The sequence below is a fragment of the Bombus pascuorum genome, chromosome 1 (assembly GCF_905332965.1).
Source record: "Bombus pascuorum chromosome 1, iyBomPasc1.1, whole genome shotgun sequence".
Taxonomy (NCBI): Eukaryota; Metazoa; Arthropoda; class Insecta; order Hymenoptera; family Apidae; genus Bombus; species Bombus pascuorum.
The window spans coordinates 30,805,689-30,831,634 of NC_083488.1; the positions used below are offsets into that span (position 1 = coordinate 30,805,689).

General features: G+C 38.2%; 1 protein-coding gene across 12 annotated transcripts in view; it reads right to left on the reverse strand.

Annotated features, from left to right (window-relative positions):
* LOC132909895 (protein unc-13 homolog B) overlaps positions 1–25,946 on the reverse strand; it is a 373,086-nt gene that overhangs the window by 217,871 nt on the left and 129,269 nt on the right. For 4 of the 12 annotated variants that reach the window (XM_060965144.1, XM_060965157.1, XM_060965120.1 and 1 more), the window contains exons 1-2: positions 7,259–7,775; positions 1,447–2,399 (exon numbers count right to left, since the gene is read on the reverse strand). The exons of 5 other annotated variants lie outside the window; for them this stretch is intronic. The gene's annotated coding sequence lies outside the window, so the exon portion shown is untranslated. Of the gene's footprint in view, positions 1–1,446; positions 2,400–7,116; positions 7,229–7,258; positions 7,777–25,946 lie in introns of those variants that run through there. 3 more of the 12 variants (XM_060965136.1, XM_060965148.1, XM_060965128.1) reach the window with 3 other exon arrangements.

The window sequence follows — 25,946 nt, forward strand, 5'->3', positions numbered from 1 at the left end:
TAATATATCGATAGTATGATATATCACTGTGCTTATTGTATAAATTATCGCATAGTAAATTTCTTATTACGATATAATTCATTCGCAACTTTTTCCAATTTTAAAACAAATATAATAATAGTCGTCTTTAAATGTTCCAGCGGGAGTTTGTAACCTTAGCACTCAGAAATACCAAAGTACTCAGAATACTGGGCCATAAGAAAATACGACATTCTAAGGACAAACACGTAAAAATTAATCTAAACATTGTACAACCGAATAACACTAATCTCACGTAACAATTGCCCAACCATCCACGAAATCGTTTAATCAAACGTTATCACCAGTGGATTCTTTTTCTCAGGGGAAGAGACCGAGATATTACACAGTCGTATCGAAATCACTGGTACGATTGTATCGCGTAACGAAGAAGACGACGAAGCAATCACATTATCTTGAAAACAATAAGCTCGTCGTTGTAAGTGTCACGGATAGAGTTCTGCTTGCCATGTGTTGCGCCAAATGCGATGGTCCTTGCGAGGTTCCTCACGGCTTGACCGCCAAGACCTACACATTGTTACACTGACCCACAACAAACCTAAGGAAATACCATAAACCGAATCTGTTTAGTTTCATTCCTATTCATATAAGTATTTTCGGTTTACGGATGGTCCTTATGTTTTTTGCACGCTCTTACTAATTACGGAGAAAGCGGGTGTCTAGCGAAATAGCAGGCTTTTCCCATGAATAAGGATGCCCATGAGCCACATCTGGTTTTCTTTGTCTTCATAATTTTATTTATTAACCAATGGACATCGCGGATCGTTACCCTCACTTTTCTACCGAAAGGTGTGAACGACGAATCCGCGTTCTTAGTTCAAAAGGGCACACCCACACCGAGCTTTCCTCCTTGATGGTACGAGACGGGTCTGCGACAGTTCTTGTAATCTTTTTGCACGAAAAACTTAACTGTGTTACCAATAAAGGTAGTCATTTTACTGAATTAATTGGTTATCATCTAAAATTACGCGTCGTTGTGAACGTCGCTTTAATTCTCAAACGACATGGTCGCTGCACGAGAATGAAACGAACGACGATATATTAAATATAGCGAATATCACCGCGTTGTACTCATTTACAATACACGATGATCGTGAATATTTTCCTGTTGAATGTGTCTCTTCAGAAGAAGTCTTTACTTCAAGAATACCGTCTGCCTCTCTATGTACGAAGAATACGCAGCCATGGCGAACGAAACACAAATAGAAAAAAAAGACGATGCTTTTAGAGGCAACAAGTGTTATCTATTCATTCTACATATCCATAGGAAATACAGCGCAGCTTCGTTGAATCTTTAAAAACGAGCATATCCAAAGTTGGATAGGAACCACGAGTCATACAGCACCATGAAAACTGTTCGAGATCGTAAAGACCGTGTTCGAAGGACCTATTCTACTGCTGCCTTACCTTCGTAATGATACGGAAACCAAACGTAGCTTCCGTTTTGAACGGGTGAAGTCTTAACTGCAGATTAAACCAGGTACAACCATTGGGAAGGGTCCGGACGAGGACCCGTGACGCGTACTAAATCTAAATACGTTTGTAGGCCGTTTTACCCTTCTCTCTGTTTCTTCTCTCCACTCCTTCTTGCCTCTAACTATTCCTCTACTTCTTTTTTCATTTATTCCTCTTCTTTCTTCTTTTTCTTCTTCTTCTTCGCCTTCGTTGTCGACTCTTTCAGTTTCTCTTAAATTATTCTTAAGCTGGAGGTAGAATTCGAAGAACGGCTACAGAGGGAACGGCGCGTAAAGGTAGTTAGTAATTGAACTAGGCGAAATCGTAAACTCCGGAAGTGATCTAAATAATATACAATATTAATTGACAACATTCGTTTTGGTCGTTCTTCTCTCCCTTAATTCGAAAGTGTTCTCCGTTCACACGTTTCTCGCTGATACTTACGCGCGTGTTCCTGCGCGCACCATTAGGCTTAACATAGATATTCTTATCGGACAACGTGTAAACCTCGAACGAGTAGATAAAACAATAGATTCGAATAATAACTCTTTTTTTCTCCAGAGACATATACGTTTAATATATTAGTAGATTTTTTCTTTTTAATAATTAATTATCATATATTCATATATTTCCATATACACATATATAAGTGGTATCTTTAATCTCGCGTTAGCTATCGTGATTCCGTCGACGAGCCTCTCTTCGTTCTCTAAAACCTTCTCTACTCTCCTCTCCCTTCTTTTAATCGATATGTCAGACTGTTCCCATTCGTTCGTTTAAATTATTCATCCCTGTTCCTTCCCTCGGTACCGAGTTTCTCCCCGAGCTCTTAACTCGTTCAGTCTCCAACGTGTGCTGCACCTTCCGCCGATATAAGACACTTTTCCTCGTTGATCACGCCGCCTCTGCAAACGAAATTTCACGCGGTGATGCGTACGGTGATCACGCAGTATCGCGTCACGTCGCGCCGCGGGGAACGTGCAAAAAAACGAGGAACGCGTGCGCTGCGATCAAACCACCTACGATCTCCTTTCTCCATTGCGAATCACCGCGCTTTTTGCCACTGATACACGCTGCCCGTCGCTCGTCAGAATTTAAACGCGGCCACGTAGCTGCTCGCGCGAGATAACGCCGAGGGTGGCAGCAAGAAATTCGGCGAACCCCTGACTTCACGGCGCTCAAACGTCCGTTAGGCGTTAAAAGCGTCGCCCAGCTTTATCGAGATCTACGTCCCCTTCTTTTAAAACAAAATCCGACCAACATCGTGATTATTCTCTCGAGACAAAATTATCCTTTCGGTATCTTTATTAACGTTCGTGGCCGTAGAAATGGGAATAATAACGTAAAAGGGCGCGGAGCGTGCTTCTGATGACGACTCCGATTCTTCTATACGATTTATTGGAATACGATAAGAAGAGTATCGTTGGGAAGAAAACGGGGCTCAGCTATAATTTGAAAAGTGAAAGTATCGACCGATATTCTGTTCTAGATTTGTGTTTGTTAGCGATTTTTAAAGCTTGTCAAGGATAGTTGGTCAATTGACTATTCAGCTTTGGGGTAATTAATAACAAATACCTAAACTTCGTGTAGCTAGTGAAAGCACAAGTAAGCTGATGTTCGACGATAGCTAATGACTCGAAGTTATATTGCTGTTAGGTATCGAGAGTTTTGATTGTTTAGAACGAGAAAATTTTGGTATGGTAAACATCGTACGATCGCGTTGCCTTAAAAGGAAAGCAACGTCGTGTCTACAAGAATTAACCGCTCGATCCTTCTTGCTTGGAAAATATTTTATTAACAATTTTATAGATCGATAATAGCAAAATTTAACGATAACTTCGAAGGTATTTCTTCCCTTGACTTCTATCCTAAAGAAGTTTCATTTATCTTTTAAACCATAAAGGATACTGTACAATTTCAAGATATCGAATTATTTTACGCATTGTTTCGAAGTTCTATGCGCTGTATCGATCCATTCCGCAACAGCTTATCGCTTTAAACGAGAACGCGAAACTTGCAACGTTTTCTCGCGAGGGAAGGTTAAGTCCTCGCTTCGAATGCAAAAAATATTTTGTGTCTCGCTTCACCGACGATACCAAACATGTTCGTCGCAAGATACTGCGTCAGCTGCGGGCAGCGGAAAAGTCTACAGGGCTTTCGAGACTCGCTCCTATATTCGCCTGCTCTCCAACTGTGATATTCTGCAGATAACGGTCTCTAATACTTTAATGGTGGAACTTTAAATGGACCCGCCTATTTTTGAATAGAATTGTGGCAAAGTGAATAGAAAAGTTGAGAAAAAGTTAAAGTCGCCGGCGATGTTTCTTTATTGGGAATTGTAGTGAAATTGTCATAGACTATCTGCTTTAAAAACTCGCACGAATTGTGAAGGGTATTTCCAAAACAGGAACTAAGGGCTTCGGGAATATATTTTATGCTTCGTAATCCATGTAGATTTTTATCTTCTAGTTATCTAGAGTACATATCTATCTATCTTGTATCTCTTTTTTTTTTGTTTTACTATTTCTGTGTTACTTTCCCTTGTCGTATATTATTGAATTCTCACAGCTCGGACATTATATTCCACCAATCAGAATTAGATAAACGTAGTTCAATAAAATGACGTTATCGCAGCAATAAATATGATAAAATCGTATATATTCAACTTGAAAGATCAAACGAAATATCTTATATAGCGTGCTTGAAAAATCGTTCAAATATTCTCAAACTATCTTTACGTCGGTGAAGTGTCCTAAACAAATCTTTGGAGTTAAATCGTCGCAAATGAAACTCGAAGGGACTATAAAAAGTGGAGCAAAATCAAAAAAGGAAGTGTTTTAAAACCCTTCTTTACCCGATTCTTTTTACAATCCTTACGAGTCGTGAAATACGTGTTTCCAAAGCAGAGCGAACCACTTGAGGGACCCCTGCGTTCGCGTTACGCGATTTATTTTCGCGTATACAATGTACAAGTCACGGTAGATGGAAGTTCGAAGCAACAACCCTGGAGGATCGTATTCTCAATGAAACCGCGTTGCTGCCTCTATTTCTGGCGTAACGAAACGAGGAACGATTAATCACGGATATCGTAACCAAATGTATACGTTAGCTCGTGTATACGAAATGAACTTGCACTGAAATTTCTGCTTTATTGCTCCGTTTCGAAACAAAACATACGATACGTTACGCTAGGTACGTTACCAGAATTATATTCAGATTTGCGGGTACCATGTTTGCCTTTGGTAAGAATAATTCTCTATGTCGGAATAAAATAGTACAGGATTATTCGAAGAAAGTTTCTGGTTTATCCTACAGAGATATTATACTGAAATAGAATAAAGGCGATAAATTAATCGAGGATAAGTGACGATGAGCTGAGAATACCTAACCCTGTTATGGAATAATGCTGCACAAGACATTCGTAATAAGACGATATAAACTACTTAAGAAGGGTTTTTTATCAGGGATAAATTATGAATAAATTATAATATATTATTTTATCGAAAAAAAGTACCACACTAATTGTAAGTCTCCAAAAAATTGCAATCAAATTAGAAGATGGAAATTGTTCTATATTTGACAATGAAACGTTGATAAGAATTGATTCGAGGTAATTTTTCGTGTGAAAGGATATTGCATAATTGAAACGACGCTGGACAGTTGCTAGAAAGGAAGATGATGCTAATTCCATAAGAAAACGAGAGATGTTTCGCTTTATTGAAACGAAACGCGTGAATCAAAATTTCTAAATATTAACGATCAAAGTAAGAAATAAGATTGTACGTTCGCTGTTGCAAACGAAAATAATCATATATCTCGTTATTCGAACAGAGTTTCTCTTTGGTGGATATCGTGTAATTGAAACGGAACACGAAATTGCAAAAATTAAATTTCCGAACGCGAAGATCAAGTAACAACAGGCTAATGATATACAGATGGTTGTGATTTACGCGGTACGTTTTCTAACACAATGATTCGATACCGGAAGGCATAAAATTCAGCGTAAAGTTCGGCCTTTGAGATGAAAATTTGCTGAAAATTTATAACGAACCTGCGATCGATCGACTGGCCAGAACAAACGCGAGAGAGAAAAGGGAGGGAAAGAAAAATAGGGAATTTCCAAACGTTCCGACGAGAATACACGCGCGTGCCCTCTCTTCAACTCGTTGAGCTAACGTGCTATTGACCCGCTAAACCAATTTCCGGGGCGCAATTGCGGAAGATTTTTATTACAGGGAACGTAACCATAGAATCCAGTCGAACATTTCTACCTTCCATTTGTCATGTTAACCTGTAACCGCGTACCAAAGATGAGACGAAAACTTTCGATCGATTAAAAAGATGTTTCCAGCCTTCTTCCAATAATTTAACATGACCTGTGACGTATAAGTCTGCGAATTATAATTAACGAAAGCTTTGAAAGTATCTGTTAAAAAGGATGGATTCTAGATTTGTCGTTTTTGCAAATACTAAAAACATACAAATGCTTTTAAGAATCATTGATGTTGATTTTTATCGAGATAGAAACATGATCGTATATGTATACTTATGTATTTTCATCGTGTCCTTTTAATTATGATCACCGATGTTCTAAATATTCAAAGTTCTAATAGTTCTATCGTAGGATTTTGATATTCAGAAACGACTTCTACAATCGAAAATTTATTATATTTGACATTTCCTCGTTTCTTTTTATCGATATTAAAACAAAAAATAATTCCTCTCGGTATAATGAATACTTCTGATAATAAATATAGCGGTTCAACGTTCACCTCTATAGCATGGGATTATATGGTATTAATTATTTCTCTTTCGGAAAGTCGAATTACATAACTGTAACATATCGCGAGGTTTCGCAAAACTTTGACTAAATGTAAAATCGATCGGGCATTTCAACATATAAATTTCCAAGTTGGAACGCGAGTTTTCCGTATCGAGGAAGTTTCGATCGGGAGAAGAAGAGTTTCGGTCGTCTCGAGCTTTCAACGTTTCCAAGTTTGCCCGAGTTGCTTAGTTTTAAACCCCCTTCCGACAGGAAGGAAGACTGGCGTGAAGGCAAGTCGAGCATAGCTCGCTTTCGAAGTGGAAGAAACGCGTATTATCGTTTTGTCTGGCATCAATCACAAAGGTGGCTCGTATCTCCGGTGCGCGCCGTTTCTCTCACGGCCACGAAATTCCCGTGCTTCAAAGAACATCGAACCTTTCCCCCCCGACGAGCATTCCATTGGAATTTTAAGTCGTTAGGAGGATGATACCGAGCATTCCGTGTTCCCCCAACGACAACGAGTTTCTCCGACTTTTTCGTATCTCGCGAAGCGTCACGGGCAGCGTAAGAAACGGTACTCTCGCTTGAATTTTAAATCATAGAATTTAAAGCGACCGCCCCGGCATCGACCGGTTTTTCTGCGTCGCGTTCCTCGCGGCTTGTTTCCCACTCCCCTCGAACCCGTTCGAATTCGAATTTTTCCACGACGCGACATTCCACGAAATATCTCGATAAAGCGAAGCATCACGTTTAACATTTAGACATTTATTCAAAGAACATCACTGTGTGAGTCGAACTATCTTCGACTATCTCGTAATCGATGCGTAGTAGAATCGCACAAATTTCCTCGCACTCACAAAGCAGCACGATTCCATGTAAATCGAATTTCACGGGTCTCGAGTACGGAATCACACTCGCGCGCACCAGACGATCCCGCGAGGCAATCGGAAACCGGTCAAGCAAGGGAGCCTGTTCGCCGACCACCGAGCAACGACTTACATCTCTCGTTTCACCTTACGTTCTACCTCGGTCCGTTTTTCCTACTACACGCGAATAGATGGAAGCACGCGCGCGCGCGTGCACGCAGCCAAGCTAGCAGGCAAGAGGCAGACAGGCACGCGAGCACGCACGCACGCACCAACGTCGACGCACTGGACGATTACTTGGGCCACGCGCACCGACCCTCTCTCGATGGTGTAGCACACGACGACTAGTAAGGCAGGAAAACAGAAAAACGCTGTCGGCCGGTGTGTAAGCCGCGAAAGAAGGTCGCCGTTCGTTCACTCGGAAGCCTTGCCGGCGTTCTCGGAGCGCCGTCGCGCGAGTAACCGGCGGGAGGACGCTGCTCGACGCCGGCACTTCCTCGCTACTAGCATCCCCGGCGTCTCTCTCGACGCTACGCTCGACGGAAACGCCGCGCCGGCTCGACCTCGCCGAAAGACGCGCGACTACTGTCTGAATGTGGGGCAAGGCTGACCCACGCACACGCACACGCACACGCACACGTCGCCGTGTGGGCCGTGGCAAGCACGGCTCTCGTTACTGCCGGCTGGCACAACGTGTACCTTCGCTACTAACCTACCTCCCTCCTTCCCCTTCTCTCCCACCCCCGCCTCTCTACGAACCTCCATCGCATTTACCCTTCTCCGCAACACCCCTCCATCGCCACGAGGATATATCTGCTCCAGTAGCCCCCTCTGTCCAACCGCGGCAACGACGATCAACCTCTCGAACCACCACCCTTCCGAGTCTACGTACATTGCGCATGCCGCAGTGCCGTACCGAATCAGAGCTACCCTGTGCACCCTCATCGAGCGGAATTCCATCGGTCGATTTTTTTCCCCCTTTCGTTTTCTCTTTCTCTCGTATCGAGGGCGCCTCTGCACACAACGCTTATCGGTCGATCCTTCGTCTTTCGTGGTCTCTGTATTTTTACCCCTTTTCTAATTATCTCAGCCATTGTCAGATGTCGTAAGTGTATCATAGATGAAATTATCCGTTAAGTATTGTTATTCGTGTATTTTGGACGCGTTCGTTTGGGTGACATTTTTTCCTCTGGTCTATCGATTCGACTTGTTCTTAACAACGTAAATGTATGCGATACGATTTGGATTTAAGAATTGGTAAACGTGTGGACGTTGTTTCGCGTCTGGGTTAGGTCGTTACATGGGTGTTTTCAGGTACGAGCAATGGGCGAAGATAGCGTTGCTGCGAGTTCAACGAACTCGCTGGGCTGGGTAGCAATTTGACAAGAATGAATTTCTTCTTGTCAAGTTTTACGCCTAGGAATCATTGAATCAAACGCAGTACTGGGCAATTTAAATTGCACGATGATCACGACACGATTGCAACTTCTACACGTCTTTTATGCTCGACGACTAATTTCCGTTGCCGTATAAATTAATAGAGTTGCTGCTCAGTTATTGAAACGTTATGATTACAGACTTTCTCCTGACGTTATCGATGGACATATTTTATAATTACTCGTTCAAGACGAGGTAGGCAATTAAAGGAGGAGGGAGGCAAAGCGTGTATTTTTTTATTCTTATTTCATACGTGTTTTATTGCGAGTAAAGGCGGAGAGTAAAGTAAAACTCGATTATTCCTTCTACTTTGTACTAATTAATAAGGAGCTCTTTTGTTTTAAAATCGAATATTGACGTTCTTACCTGATCAATCATTTAAAATATCTCTTTCCTTTGAAAAACTTCGATCTAATTTCTAATCGATCGAAATTGATCTAACTTTGACAATAGCACGAGAGATCAACATTATTCGTTGATAGTAACATTTGTTTGTCCCAAAATACGTAAAAAAGTATTTTGGGAATCTATGGATCTTATTAACTCTAATTTCTTCTTCCTTAAAGAGCCAAAATTTGTGACATTTGATGTGGGATCAAATTTTTACGAATCGATAACGATACGATAACAATCTTTCGATGACTCAAGCGAAATCAATTTTAAATTTTGTTTAATGCATCTGTACAATTCTTCCGTATGGTATCGTTATTTCTTTCCTGTTCCGCGTATCACATGTACAATTTATTTTCCTATTTCCACTGAAATTGCGAACCAGGCCACAAATTTTTATTCCTTCGTTTCTACATACACATACACGAAGTGTACACATACACTTCCCTTTGCATACAACTACAAGCATTACTTTACATTATTCTCAAATGACCAACCTTTGGAATTAATTTAAGCGCTATAAAAGAATTTATTGCTCCTGTACATTGTACAGTGTACAGTACACGTTTTCTTTCCTCTTCTCTTTCGTTTATCAGATATGCTCGATTACTTAATAACCGTCATTGTAAAATAAATAAAACAAAAAAAAGCCGCGTAGCGCATAATATTTCCAAATGGTCGACACTTTATTAATCCCACGCGTAAGTAGTTCGAAGAACTTGTTAGGATATTTTTAGAAGGCACGCTTTCCTCGCGTGTTGCCCAATGGGATCGTGTGAGTGGATTACGACGCTTCGTGCGTTTATGCAGATGCAGCGAAGAATTTTATTAAAACTCTTTAAAACCTCCTTTATACACAGTAGATACATTGCTCGTTCCTCTTGTCGTTTATGTGGATATAGGATCTTTGCATCGAAGTAGCAATTCTCAATGTAAGGACTCGAACATTAAAAACAAATCACTCGAGGACAAAGAAGTAGATGAATAAAAGAAAATGGTAATATTTATTGGAAAATGAGAAGACAAGTAAAACGTTATTATCATATCGTATATGAGATGCTTGTATAATAGAGAAACAAATTTGTTATTTCCTAGCAGTAGGTTAGCTGTACATTTTTTGTCTTTTGAACTTACTGCTTCGTGTGAGCTACGTATGTAGTTTCTTTTTTTTTATTTAGTCACCATAAAATAATTTATGTTATTCAAGTCCCTCTAATGTTCTTCGCAATGATGTTTATTCGTGAGCTTGAATGACAAGTTGTCGCTTCGTTACACATCTTGCTTTCATTATTAATGCATTACCCTAAATCGTTTTAAATAGGAATTTAATGATGTAAATATACAGTTCTGACATCCCGCTTTTTTTGTGAAATTCCTATATAAAGTAATTTAATTTCTTTTCTTTTCTTAAATGTATTTTCTTACGCGTTATTTCATTAATAAATCAGATTTCCTAATTATATCATTAAGTAAAGTGAACTTACAACGTACATCACTGTATTAATTGATTACTGCTTTCGTAACTGCCTTATTAGTTTATAGATAGAAACCAAATTTCCAATTCGTAATAACGCTTCATGTATCACCTATACATGTAATAAATGTATTAGATCCAAACTAATGGGAGAATTCGTATGATAGTGCAAGTTCAAATTACGGCTATGTACCGATTATATCAATTATTCTGATTCTACTTGTGTAGACCAGAACAGAGCATATACAAGAGCAAATAAGCTGTTAACTTTATTCCCAACTACCCTAATTTATTACTTCCTGCGTGTATTTAAAATATCTACGAAGTGCTTCGTAAAAACCACGCAAACTCTACCTCTAACTCGGAAAAGTTTTACGAAACTTAAAAAAGTAAGAAAAAGAATGCTCCGACCGATCGTATGCAGGTGTTTCATTACGCGTAACACCGTTACGTCGCATCGACAACACGCTCGTTCGCAGAAAGCGTGACGAGGCAAAAAAAAGCACGCACGAACGCTTAAAAATCTACTTCACCAAATCGAAACGAGTTTGTTGCGTGCAATGGCGCATGCGTGGCCAAACACTTATCCGAAGGCCAGGATCTGGCCGATTCCTGGTATCGTGCCCGTAAACGATGAAAGCTCGCGGAAAAGCTCGCGCTTTTGTCCGGCGACAAAACGCGCGACCGCGTACACGAACTGTGTCACGTTCAACAGTTTACCCTACATTCAACAGTCTTCCGTGAGCAGCAGGGATGCTTTGAAACGCACCACCCTCGAGGACAATGACTAGCGTCGCGAAAGAATTTCAACAGACACCGAAGAATCGACCGAGAAAGAGTTCTTAGAAAAGCCAACCAGGAAGATCGAGCGAAAGACGTATTCGAAGCAATCGAGAAACACTGACTCGAGATTTCAATGGTTCATAGAGTGGTTCAGGAAGCAGATGGCAACGTTTTGATGGTTTGTCGCATTCGCGGTGGCAACAGCTGGTGTAAATGACAGTCTCGAAGTCTTCCTTTTCTGCTGTCTCGTATTTTGGATACGTGACAGGAAAAAAGATTGGGTTGTAGATGTACGAGGTGTACTTACACATAGTGAAACAATTACACGTTTCTACTTGAGATATCTCGTCCGCATATGTTAATTATTATAGAGTTGAATCGTTGGAAATATATTTGAATAAAGAAAATCCGTAAAAATAACTTGAATCGTTGGAAATATATCTGAATAAAAAAAAATCCGTAAAAATAGCTTGCTAACCTGAAACATTTTCCTTTGCCGTTACTATCTCTGCTTCTTTCGCTCAAACCATACAAACTGGTAAGACATTCGATGTTTACTATGCAAATGATAAGCCTTTGACACGAATCTCCCTTCATGCCAACATAACCAAAGCCTAGCCTCGAAAGTTACCTACTTCGGAAACACCCAGTAGACAAACTAAGAAGCACACCCGAGAATTGCGCGTGGTTCGGTGTCAGAGTCGTCGCGAAAATGGAACCGCGTCTCGAGCAACGAGACCCAGCTAACTCAAAGCTCTTCTCGTCCCTCGACAGCTTCGCTCCGCCTTCTGCCTTGCCAACCTCCTATCCTCAGACTTTCTTCGGTTCGCCAAGGTATTCTCCAGAGAAATTATATTGCGACCCAAAGCACGGTCGGTGGATGGCGCGGCGAGAGAGCCGGAAAGTGCGATAATTCGCCGCAACGCACGCGGTGTATTCAACCAGTGGCGGTAATATACCCGAGTTGGATGTTGACCTATAGGGTGATACAGGATAAAGTCGCGAAGCAACTCGATGACCGATTTTGCTGCTAGCTAAGCCACGTTTCGCGGGTAGTTCACTGTGTGTTTGATGATGAGGTGTCAGACACTATAGACGGGGTGAAGATGAGGGACGCGACCTAAAATACGTTCAGCGAGAGGAAGAACGCTCTGAGAGGGTCGATGCTACGTAGAATGAGCGACGAAACGGAAGATACAAGGGAAACGGGCGGGTTAAAGGGAACGCGGCGAAGAAGGGAAAGGAGAGGAGAGCAGCATGCGGTAGCAGCCACCACGTCGTATACCAACGCCACTCCATATTGATTTTCCGGAAGGGGGGAGAATGGCGGTGAAGAGTACGAGCGACAGAGACGAAAAACGGGGATGTAAGATGGGAAGTTGGAGGAAGAGAGGGATATAAATGGAGAAGGAGAGAAAGTGAAACGGAACTGGAGCTGTAGCTGGAGGAAAGAGGTAGAGAGGAAGAAAGAGAGAAGCATGAAACGACAGGGTGGGATTAGCCGCTTCCTCGTTGTTGGCACAAGTAACCTCTGAATTTATGTTCGAAGATGGCGGTCTATGTACCGGTCGGTGTAAATATTTCCGCGAAATAAACGAATGATAATGAAAAGGTGATAATTAACGATGGTCGAACTATCGACTGGACGCTAGTTGAATGTCGTGTGCTGTGACTGTACTTAATACAGTGAACGTAGTATAACCAACATGTGTATAATTCACGATCGACGGAATCGTTTTGTAAATTACATTAACGAAACGTTGGTTGAATATGTTTCTGTATTATTTCGTGTATAAGTGATAAAGTACACATTGCATGATATTATTTGAGTGTAGTAATAAGTTGTACTAATTAGGACAATGAAATTCAGAATTACGTTTAGTCGCTTGTAACCGTTGCAATGTCGATGTAATTAAACTTCCAAAATTAATATTAGGATTAATTTTCTAAATGTTTCAACCACGGCGAAACACAAATACAAGATTATACGAAGCCATGATTCTTCGTCGGTATACAACAGATTAAATAATATATAATATAAATTTCATAGAATAAATATGAAAACGTTTCTTTACAGACGTATATCTGTGTGTTTCAACGAGGATAAAGGATAGTGCTCGGATCAAGTACGTAATACGATGCTTCCGTGCCGTGAGTTCGTACGGCACTGAACAAGGAATCGTTCATCAAGCATAAAGTAGAGTTGGTTCGTATTTAGTCAGACGACTTCGTATCCGTCCGTTTCCACTCGTCAACATTCGCGACGCGCCGTGTAAACTCGGCTGACGCTGCGCGTTAGCACAAACCGCGCGATTATTCATTTTGCGACGGAATATAATCAGCGTCGTCTGCCCAAAACTTTTTACTTCCGCTATTAAATAATCACTGGCAGCACGCCGACTGTGGCGATACAAGGAATGGATTTCGTTTGACGCGAACGATCATTTCGTTCCGCGCAAATTACACATAGGTATGGTGGAATTTAATTAAATTTCTCGTTTGCTGGAACTTTCGCGGAAGCATCGTTTCACCTTATCGTGGAAAAATAAGCTCGTATCAGTTTCCATAGCAAATTTTACGAAACAAATTCTCTTTGACTATTCACTCGTTAGTCTTCTCGCAGATATTCGTTTAGCTATTGCAGAAGGGAATAGTCGAATGATCTTTTACACAATTCTTTTCGTTAAAGAGAAGAATCTAATTTCCAGATGTCCACGTATTAAATGGATTTGTGCTTTAATTAATTTGCACCAGAAAGTGACAGTGGAAATTTTACTCTAATTAGGGGAAACAGTATGCAGCGATTAAACAGTAATTTATACTTGGAGTTTATTCCACTGATCAAGGGTAACTTGGGGCGGAAAGGATTAATTTATACTTAGTATAATTTGCTTTTAAAGAAGGGCATGATCACGTCGTCTAAAAACTTCGATGCTAATAGCAGTGAAATTTCATGAATTTTTATTGGTAATGAATTTTAGAATAAATGAAATTAAAGAATCAAGATAATCTTATACCATCTGGATAAAGAAATTTACGCTTAGGGAATGAAATCACCCCCAACAATATTATACCCGTAATGTTATGCTGAAAAGTTTTAGCTGAGAAAAAGTTTTTTATGCATTTTTTTTCCTTTCGCGCCTTTGCGAAAACTTTTTATCAAAATGATTATTCTCGCTAAAAGTAAGATTTAAAACTTTAATGAAGGTACAAGTGTCTCTAAGAAGATATTTAATAATGCTAATGAACTAGGCTACCAAGTATTTTTAATTTAACGCTACGTTTCACATTATTATTGGGTACAAAAATTTTATAGCGTATACTTTTACCTGCTTTCCATTTAAGCCGATTGTTAGAATACGAATATGTATGCAATTTAATTTTTTTTTTTTGTTTAATTTAACGAGGGAAATAGAACGTATACAGAGATTTATTTCACACACTGAATATTATAGCGAGTATTATCTAAATTTCCTATAAATGCATAAAAATCCGCAATCACCGAACCAATTAAACCCGTTTACATCTTTTGTTAATAAATTTTGTAACAACTATCGCATATACCCTCTGCGTCCGATATTTCGTTTAATTCACTCACCACAATAAAGCTCCTATCTCCATATTATATTTATACTTATATTTACCATATATTTACCAGCGAGTAAAGATGCAAAAATTCACTAGTCAGTTCAAACAGGAACGAACTTTATTATTATTCGAAAGTTTAATCTCGAATCGAATTGCCCGGGAAGAGAAGTGTTTAAAAGTCAGAACTTTCTGCTAGCACTGTTCGTGTGTGTCCAAGAGACTGCAACGTGATAAGACTTGCGAAATAATACGGACTGCAGGATAGAACTTAAAGGAAGTTGCACGTTATGAGGACCAATCGTGAAAGGTGACACGAGCAGCAAACAGCCACGTTCGCTTTTATTATACAGCACAAAGTTTTCGTTCGCGAGCACAAATCGTCGCGTGAAAATAAATCAAGCTTGACAAACTCGAGCTTGTTAGTGTTCCGTCACGACTTTCCTCTTTCAGCGAGTCACGATGGTCTTTCCGTGTGACTTGGCCAAAACACGTGATGTTTGCACCAAACTTACCTACCCGCGATGCACCGTGAAATTTTTGTCTTCGCCATATACAATCTACGTAATTTCTGCTTCAGTCCTTTCGTTCTTTTTCCTAGAAACCTGCACAGTTATCTCGTACAGTGTACTCTAACAAATGAGAGTTGAAATTGGATAATGCGAAACAAAATTGATATAAATTTTACGCATCGTCTCCTCCCTATTCTTTTTTCTTCTTTTTCTTTCTTCTTTAATTTATGATCGTGCATCACAGAAGACGCGGAACATTTTAGAAGGAAACTTGATGTATTCGAAAATTTGGGAATTGATTTATAGAGAATCATTTATATAACGATATCATAAAAGAAATTATTACGTTACTCCTAAATCAATCAATTCTTGCAGAACGCAGCGGAATATGACAGGTTAGTGTTATGAGAATATAATGCGCTAAAGAGGTTGAGCGTAAAGGAAGACGGGAAGTCGTTACTGTCAGACGCGCGGTGCACTCAATAAGACAGAACTTACGCTTCTCTGCAGTTTCTTATATCACACGCAATTTACTCGATTCAATAGAAATTTTATGACCATGTAATAATTGGATAGCAGTCGCATTTACAAAGTTAGATCTTCGTTTATCCGCTCAGAAAGAAAACTGTAGATTTTTGCATATTAGAAACGAAGATCCTTCCTCGTCCAAAATGTGAGGAGAATTAGCATATCACGAAATCATAGAGAAAATTCGAAACTTTTCGCGACAGAATTAACGGAACATCATGTAGAAATTACGATATCCATTTATTCAAAACTTTTTACAAACACCGGCGCAATAACGCGGATTTACTTAAAAACACCGAGCCAAGATGTTATACATAACACGAAAGAGCAAAGGTAAGATCAAATTGAAAAGTTTCATCAGGAAGTTGCACGGTTTTGCCGGGGATTTTCACAACTTTCCAAGTCTGCGAAGTTTCCGTCTGAAACACTGTCGATATTGATAAGAAGATACGTTGTACTTTATATTTACTGTCTGTGGCTTACGCTATCGGTAATACCATCCATCGACATTGTATCCTTAAATTTTCTACTGTTTCTGTTCATGTTACAATAGAATACACTGGGTTCACTACGTTGAACATTTGCTATTTCTGTAGATTCTTATATTTCAACCTTTGGTATGCTACGATCGAAGATTTTTCGCAAAAGCAAAGGAAGTTTAGTTGATTAATTGGTTAATTAACCATTTTTGAAATATTTATCGGAGTTATTAATTGATATTGGTTAAAACTTTGGGCACTTTCGGTACTGACGAGACAATAAATTTGAAGTATTTTGTAAACAAGCTACACGATTATTGTAATCTTCCTGAGTTACAATTTGTGTATCGACATTTACAGTTTTTCTGACATCTAGAGACATAGAATAATGACCTATTATTGTGTTGATTATTGAAAGAAAAATCTATCTCAAAAGGATTAAGCGCTGTATTCTGCTCGATAAATATTTAAGTACCAGAGAGGTTACTACACAAAGACAAATAAAGTAATACATATCTGGATACCTTCGTTAAGATCTCAGTTAAGAATCCCATAACAACGCTATACACCATAAACTTGTATCTTAGTCAACTTTATATTGAACTCGTTTACCTGTTACACTTATTATTTAGTCAACATATCCATGTTGGCGAATGAAATATTTTCTATATAATTCGATATTGCACGAATAGCGTAGGAGACAAAACAATATTCTCAAGTAGTATCTATGAATTTTCCAAAGTGAAAAGGATAGGTAAGCGAAGAGAAAGAAGGACAGGACGAACAAGTCGTTGCAACTTAATTTGCTGCGAAGAGAAAAAATCACGAGGAAAAATATTTCAATCTCCTTAGTACTTCAAATCGAGCACCCATTGAATAAGAAATTCAATTTGTTCTATATTCTTTCGAAATGAATGTAATTTCACGGCGTATCGCTATGTCTCGGTTAAAGTAAACACTTGTGTAATATGCAGGTGAGTTGACGTAGCTAACATAGAACGACACGCAACGTGCTATTTCATTATTGTTCCTACACTATTTCATAGAATATCGCGGTCTAATCCGTTTCTCGAGTAAACATGCTTTTCCTTCGCGGAACGATAGCTTCTTCGTCGTAAACGGTTGGATAGTTCGTCGTTGAACGACTTTATTCCATAAAATACGAGTAGCCGAAGTTCGCTAGGTTTCGCACGGAAGATTCAATGTATACATGTACATTCAATTATCCAACTAATTATCCAACAGCTGTACTACTTTCTTATGTCTTGTGAAACAACAACACAGAGAACCAAGGTTGTTAGCGTGCTTCTAATATGTAATGGGGAAACAACATTTTCGAGAGATGTAACTGTTTTTCTTGGTGCTGTACTTTAACAAACATACCATTAGGAATTATGGTTTCAATAGGAACGAAGGTGAATCCACAACAAGAGCGCCTGATGTGGTGTTCGAAACATGTGAAGCGGAAGCGGATATGGAAAAACACGAGATATTATTTGCTGAGATCGTAACGTTGCATTGTGTATACTATCTTTCAAAATAATGAGGAAATACAGCTAAAGATACATGTTTTCTTATTTTTATAAAACAAATAGGACTACTACATAGTCATTAGACATAATTATAATATATAGACATAATCATTAAAAAAATAGTTCACTTTTTTAGTGTTTTTCGTAATTTTATTGGACAGCGAAAAGCTTAAGATCGTGAAGTAAAAATCACGAAATTATGAGAATAAGGTACGTACTAACTAGGATCCACGTAGTATGCAAAGAACGCGTTAAGTTACCAAATGAAGCAATTACTTGTGACTTTATGTTCTTTTTACTCTACTAACACGAAGAACTAAATGGGTAATATTTTGTGATTATTCGGTAATGCGTTAAGGTATCGTCGATTTAGAGAAAATATTTCTATAAAATATTTCTCCAAAAAATACGACATGTATCTTTCCCATGGACAATTATTCGTACAAATATAATGTTCACCTTAAGAACTGTAAACATGTCCCCTCCAACGTCTTCAAAATAATTAAATATAAAGAAGTAATATAAACGCGAATAATTGAAAACGATAGAACCATTAAACAGTCGTTTCAGCGTTGGACTTCGCCATCCCTTGTTCGGAACACTTAAGGAAATAAGTGGACAATAATTTCTTTGTCGACGCACCAGCATCATCTATTATATTACAGGCTGGACGCGAGGACAATAAATCGAATGACGTATTGGTCGCCTTCTTCATCAGCATCTTCTACGTCATCTATTATGTGGAACGTCCGCTCTATTGAGCAACGCGACGGGATAATGCGTTTTGAATTAATCGCTGAAAGAAAATGCCCAGCGGGCTCGAGCGCGAAGGAAATAGGAGGGATGCTTTGCCGCCTCGATTTATTCTTACGCAGTCTCCCTCGTTCAATGGCCATTCGTCAATTACGCCTTCCTTCGTAATAGGAATCAATAGGTCGAGATGAATCCAAGGACCAAGGGTCATTTTTTCGACGTTACAGGCTGTATGTTTCTTCTTAACGCGGAATAAGGAAAATATCGCTACACTTTACGAGATATGCCACATACGGTATATTCTCGACCTGCAATGATGATGAACTAACGAGTATTATGTGTGTAATGTGCTGAGGTATATGTACGTACCGAGGAAACGTGCTAAAATGTAAGATACGAGCCGCTTATTTATCAAATCGGTTAACTCGGCAAAACAAAACGGATAGAAAATAAAATGCCACTTCTGCGATGCTCAATTGCGCGTAACTAACATTTACAGGTCTTATTTATGGTATGGTCTTACTTATCTTTTTATCGGTAAACTACAAAATACGCAAAATGTGAATTCCAAAGTATTCAAAAATACTTATGACAATATTTCGCATGCTCATCTTGCGCAAGTAATTAGTGCGTGTAACAGTTGATGCGATAACTGTAATTAAAATATAAAACATTTTGATATCCAGATTGTAAAAACTTCAGATGAGATATGGACCTCCCTCTAGTTCCTTTTTTTTATCTGTTTTCATTTATATCTTTCTTTCCCTTGATATCCGCTTTTCTCTTCCTATGTCTTTCTTTCGTATTCTTCTTGCTGTACATTTACTCTGCCAATTTTGAATAATTCGAAAGCGCGTTCGAAGCTTTGGATCAAATTAAATTTTCTTCGTATACGAACTATATCCCTCGTTTGTTCGTATCGAAGATTATGCTTCGCATACTAATCCTCGATAAATTGAAAAACCGAGCAACAAAACTCTCGTCTTCTTCTCTCGCAAATTTTTCCCCTTATAAAACGACATTACCATTTATGAGTAATGACATGATTGCACATACGAATTGGTCGTATGTTAGTAACGTGGACCAGTTTACTCGATGTATCAGGCATTGCTCGTTAAGCAATTCACGAGCTGCACATGCGTGCCAACGTGGATCGTTACCAAAATTAAAGGACTGACCTGTACTTGGTGCAACGACATTTTTCATCATTAGAAGCAACTTATCGACGAAAGAAGAGTCGTTTATCAAGAGATCATCACGCGAATTAATTAAGTTCTAGATTTCTTGCAGTTTTATACCACACACGTTACGAACTTCTTTTAGTATAGTTTAACGAGAAACCTCTGCCTCATTTTTGTCTGTAATAACAGTAGAAGGCAACAAATTAATTAGCGTTAGGTCAGAACACGAATTTGTATTTTACTTTTATTCCTGGAATTACGAGTCTGCGTTGATGGTCTTCAGTTTATTTAAAAACACGATAGGAATGAGAGTATTTTAAATGGTTGTGAAAAAGAAATTCGAACAACCGTTGGTCCGCAATTTGTTTTTTCCTCTGATTCGTATGTACGATATTTTTGATTCGTTAGTACGGAAATATAATTTTGATAATGGAATTTTAGAGATCCGGTGCGCGTTTCATTAACGTTTCATGCGTTTTTCCGTTAATATGTATCTAAATCGAAACCTTTGCTATTTGTTCGTGCAACTTGATACGACCAGGCAAAGAAAAAGAGTACGATGTCTGAATTTACTGTGTGGTTTGCAATGACGAAAGAAAAATGAATTACACAGGTGAGTATGTCATTATTTTCAAAGCTGATGTCGTTTTAACTCGCTCTACCATGAGCAAACAAATGTCCGCTACGTGCGCAACATTCTGAGCACCTGGTATTTTTCAAAGAAGAAAGAAATTTCTGATGGGATAATTCGTTTCTCTACAAATATACTGTGTTAGGAAAAAACTTAATCAAAAGAAATTGTCCAAATATTATAAGTAGACTGGAAACGTTTATGTATTTGTGGAAAATTTAGAGATGCAAAATTAATGTATAAAGAATGTATAAAGTACAGTTATAATATGCATTGCACGAAACAAATCTTTAATTAGATTTTCTTTCTCTAATTATGTCCATAAAAATATGATTCACAGTTTAATTGCAAGTTATATTTCATACTTTGTGGCCACATTATGCATGTGCTACATGCTATACTTGCTGTTTGTATTGCATATTTTTTATGCAAATAAATTTCACTTCTGTCCCTTGGTGCATCCCTGTTAGAATTTAAGAATGGAAAAAAATAAAACAAAGTTTATAATATTTGAAGATAAAATGTGAAGTTAAAGCTACACGGTGCCACTTAAACACAATTAATGATTCTCAAATAACTTTAAAAAAAATTGTGTAAATAAAATACGTGAAATAAGAAGTTTGTTTATCTCACAATGTTTATTACGCTCGATGTAATATCTTCTTCTTTGTAAAAAGCTCTATCTACTGTTTCTTACTCGTTATTTCATCGTTACGTCGTAATTATAACAAGAAGGCTAATTTATTCTTGGAATAATATTGACTTCTGAAAAGTGTGAATGGAATAATTGAGATTTCTTATCTGTCTCTTTTTGGCTGGTTCGTTGAACCAGGCGAAGATACGATCGAAACACGAGCGAAACAGTATCGTGTCCCTCGTGTTTCTCGCGATCGATTCGATGACACGGACCTGGTGCTTCTTTTTAGCGCAAAATTTGACACGAATTCTCGCTACGTGTCCCACACTGCTGTAATTCGATATTATCCAAGTAATTATGAGCCATAGTCGTACCAATTAAAAAACTGTGTCACATTACCGGATTACACTGTAATTAGACGCAAACCTGCGCGACGTCACAAAGGGAAACAGTGGCAAATAAAGGTGGAACTGAAAGCAGTCTTACATCGCGGTTTATCTCGACTTCTGATATTAATTACCAAGAGATATAGAGTCATTAATATAAAATAAATACACGTAATATCGTTTGTATCGTTATTATTATTGACCAATCGACGGTCTGTGTGAAATAATCACATTGCGCGATGTAAACACGCGTAAATATGATATATAAATATTTCAGAAAATACGTCCTTAATTTTAAATAAACAGTGTAGAAAAAGAGTAATCAAAGTTCCTTCTTATATACAAAAATATTAAGATATTTGCATAATAATAATAAAGAGAGCCTCGTCTGTGATATTACTCGCCCGTATACTATATACCATAAGGTACGAAATTTACTTTACCTATGTAATTTTATGGTACTAATTTTCTACACTACGTTATACCGTAAATAATACCAATATTATAGAGAACCGAGAACGAAATACGAAAATTTGAAACACACAAAAAAAATATGTATGTTTGTGACTATTTCTATTTCGTAAACTATGTACATATTTTATCTCGTGTTACTTATGCAAAAGGGCTTGAATAACTTATTAGATAACCTAATAATATTAACGTATGTTATGGAAATTTCATCTCTGATGGAAAACGCGTAATGTAACAGAAATTCTGTTTAACGGAGATAAAGTTGGATTAATTAAAATTATAACAGGATACCAAGCTCTCCTGTCAGCCATATGTGTATATTCATTTCAAATACTTAATTAAGAACCGTGATGAGGATTCTGTCAGTCGTATTTTAAATTTCGAATAAACGCTACATTTCGGAACATCAAATTCGTAAATATATGTATTTTCTTGTCAAGTTTCGTACACTGCCATAAATAATATTTAAAATGTCAAACGAACGAGATATTTCGACTGATTAATTTGTAACGATTCATTCTTTACGTACTTCATTATACAATTCCAAACTTTACTACAAATAATATTTAATAATTATATTAAACACGTATTTATTCTTCAACACCATTTTTTTATCGATCATCTTAAACCCATGGTCAGAAACTCGCAGGAAATATGTCCAGAGGAAGCTACGTGTTCTACTACATGAATCATCCGATTAAAGTTTCACGAAGGCCTGTTTCGAAGTTCGTCGACTCCAGCAACGAGGATTCACGCGATACAACGGATTCGCTGTTTCCACGCGATACAGGGCAAAAGGTGCATTCCTGTGTGAACAGATAAAACATCAGGTTTTTGGCTTAGTGTAATCAAAAATGTGCCAGTTCCTTTCCAAACTCTTTCTGCTTATCAGTAACAACGAGTCTCGCGAGAACTTGTTAGCTTTTCATTACGAAATATAACGGGTTAATTGAAAGAACGACTTCAGTCCCATAACGGTGCTTCAGAAAACTGTTCTCATTAAATTCCAATAGAATTTGAACTCTTAATGCCTCGGTAAATTACGATGATATTCCAATACGATAAGAGGGATAACGATAGACGCGTTTCAACTGTATGATCGTATACTGAAAATATATTATTAAATATATTATTAAGGTAAGTAAAAAATATATTATTAAATATATTATTAAGGTAGGTAAAAAAATATGAACATGATACGCCTTTTCTATCATTCCTGTATCAGTCGCTGGTAGCACATTTTATATCTTTTACGTTACGACGATATCTAACCCATTAAGGACAAGCAATAACTTTTATCACGTAATATCGTAATATCAGAAGCACCAATTTCTTTGAATTTTATAAAATCCTAGAATTTAGATAAAAAGAAAACAAATGAAGATGTTATGCGTGCAAACATTCCCTAACATTCTCTTTTGCAATCATAATGCGAAGAAACAGAATTCGAAACTGCAGATTCATCGAACAGGCGCAAATAAAATGTTACGTTAATAAAACATGGACCATGTTACGATCTTTTCTCTTCTCTTTATCTTATTCTTCCTCAACTTTAAATAATACAGACGTAATCTTGTTATCACCATGAAATAACATACTAACCCTTAGACATCCGCGGAATGATAAACCATCATCTATCCGATACATCTCCCTGATTCAACTAATTCACTTCTTGCGACAGTTTCCTCCAACTCATTCCCTTCCAGGCTAATCTCTTTGGTCGATGCGTCGTATTATCAACGTGGACGTAACGAGAAGATCAGATAGGGGATTAGACGAGCACAGGATTAAACTGGTTTCTAACAAGTGACAAAAGTCCGGCAAGTCGGAAACTTTCGGTAATAATTAAAGCGCGATATACCTGTACAGCGTGGCGTCGCATCGGCCGTATAACTGGCAGTAGTTAAAGTCGAGGTTTCGAGAGACGGCCGCAACAATGCGGTCGTGTTACGCTGAAACTGCACCGAGAAAAGTGATTTATAGAGATAGCGAAAGACACGTTTGGCTGATGTCGTCGTTCGCTGTGGTTAACTGAACCTCGTGGTGTCATCGTATTCTCGCCAATGGAAAGGGAACTGCGGGCAAATGTTACGCGAATCGTAATTATTCACGGACGCGTAAAAAGGAATTGTGTGAAAGGGATTAAATAGTGGAAATTTTGATATTCATCCTTTTGTACGTCGAATTATCTGCTTGGAACGAAAACATGCAAGGGAAAATTGTATTATAATATTTTGATTCTATTGCTTGACTTTGATTAATATGGATCGTGTTTGTCGATTTTTCGTCCTATTGTAGGAGCTTGACTTTTTTAAATTTCTCGTGTATTGTACTTTTCATATTTTAACTTTGTCTTACATATTATATAAACGCAGGAACGTAGGTTATATTAATTTAGAAGTTGACACGTAGAACAGAACGCGTGGATATACCTTTCTCGGGGAAAATCTTCTATCGAACGTAAATTTCAAATTTTCTAAAAGCTTTTTCAACTACGAGAATTGATTTAATCTTATTGTGTCAGACCAAAGAATCATATAGTACATGCCGATTTTAGAATAACAGATACACATAACACATTATACCTGTAAATGTAAATCTAAGCAAAATTTCGATATTGGATACGCACGAAAGATTTCAGAATGCTCGACAATTTACGCAGAGACAGTCGATCGAACCACGGAAATAACATCGCGACAGACATATCGACAGAAGTCGGTTCACGCGCATAAATTTGTGACTAATACATATCGAAGGAAAATAGAATGCGCAGGAGATTGTACTTCCTGTATGCATAATATGCATCGAACTGAACGTTCAATCCGCTTGGTTCTACCTATACAGCTTTCAGTTGCATTTACAACGATATCCGCGAAATATCGTATATCCGTGAGCCATGGCGCAGCGAAAAAATTCGAAATAGATACCGCCTGTGTATCTAAAATACCGTATCCGATGAATGAGAGATTTCGAGACTACGAAAGAAAGAAATCGTGTAATAAAAAGAAAAAGAACTAGTAGCGCATGTTGAATCGATGCAAAGAGGAGAATAAATATTTCATTCGTATTTCACCCGATGTATTGTATCGTTGCAGATTGGTAATCTTACCAGATTTTTATTTTTGTACACTATGAAAATTTAACGAGACAATTTTCTCACATCGTGTACTCATTATGACAACGGAAACATATCTGTAAAAAAGACGCCGAGTTCGTGACATCGCAACTTGTTTGTTCGTAGAAAGGGTCGACATCTAAGAAGAAGCTCAGCTTGGACAGAACAAGATCTACAGTTTCGATTGCTCCCAAATGCAGAAAATACATTTTGAGCTTGGCAAGTTTCCATAGAGCTGTACATTTTCTGCACGAATGGAAGAAGACAACGAGGGATCCAATGAGTAAGGAAAAGGTAAAAGAAGATGGTCGATTTATTTCGGAAACCACGTGCGAAAGGTACAAAACAGCTTAAAAGCAGATGAAAATTGCGAGCAACTGGAAACGGTATCCCAGAAACAAGCAACTAAACTATAGAGACTAGTCTCTATAAGAAAGCTTGCCAAGTTCAAAATGTATCTTTTCCAATTAAAAACGAACGAAACTGTAGATCTTGTCCTGTCCAAACTTGGCTTCTTTTCAGATCTTTATCCCTTTCAGGGACAAACACGTTGGGAGGTCAGAAAATTGGCGCCTTTTTTATAGACATGTTTTTGTTATGATTTCATTTATTTTTGCCTTGTCATCGACTTTAGGCCGTCGCTCTGGATCCTATCTTACCGTGGCTTGTGGATCAGAATCTATTCGCATGCTGAATTTTAACTTTCTCACACGTCTGCAAGAGAAAACAGTACTTCAACACCTTCCAACACTTGCCAAAACAACCTTCGGATTCTGAATTCTTCGGTTCCCAGTTTTCTCATATTTCGGATACAATGATTTGTGGAAAATTTGAAATTTCTAAGTTCTTTAGAAATGGCAATTAGATTTGTCAGCCACTCGGTCAATCGAACAATCAGTTAGAACAAGAAATCGGCGATTTTTCAAT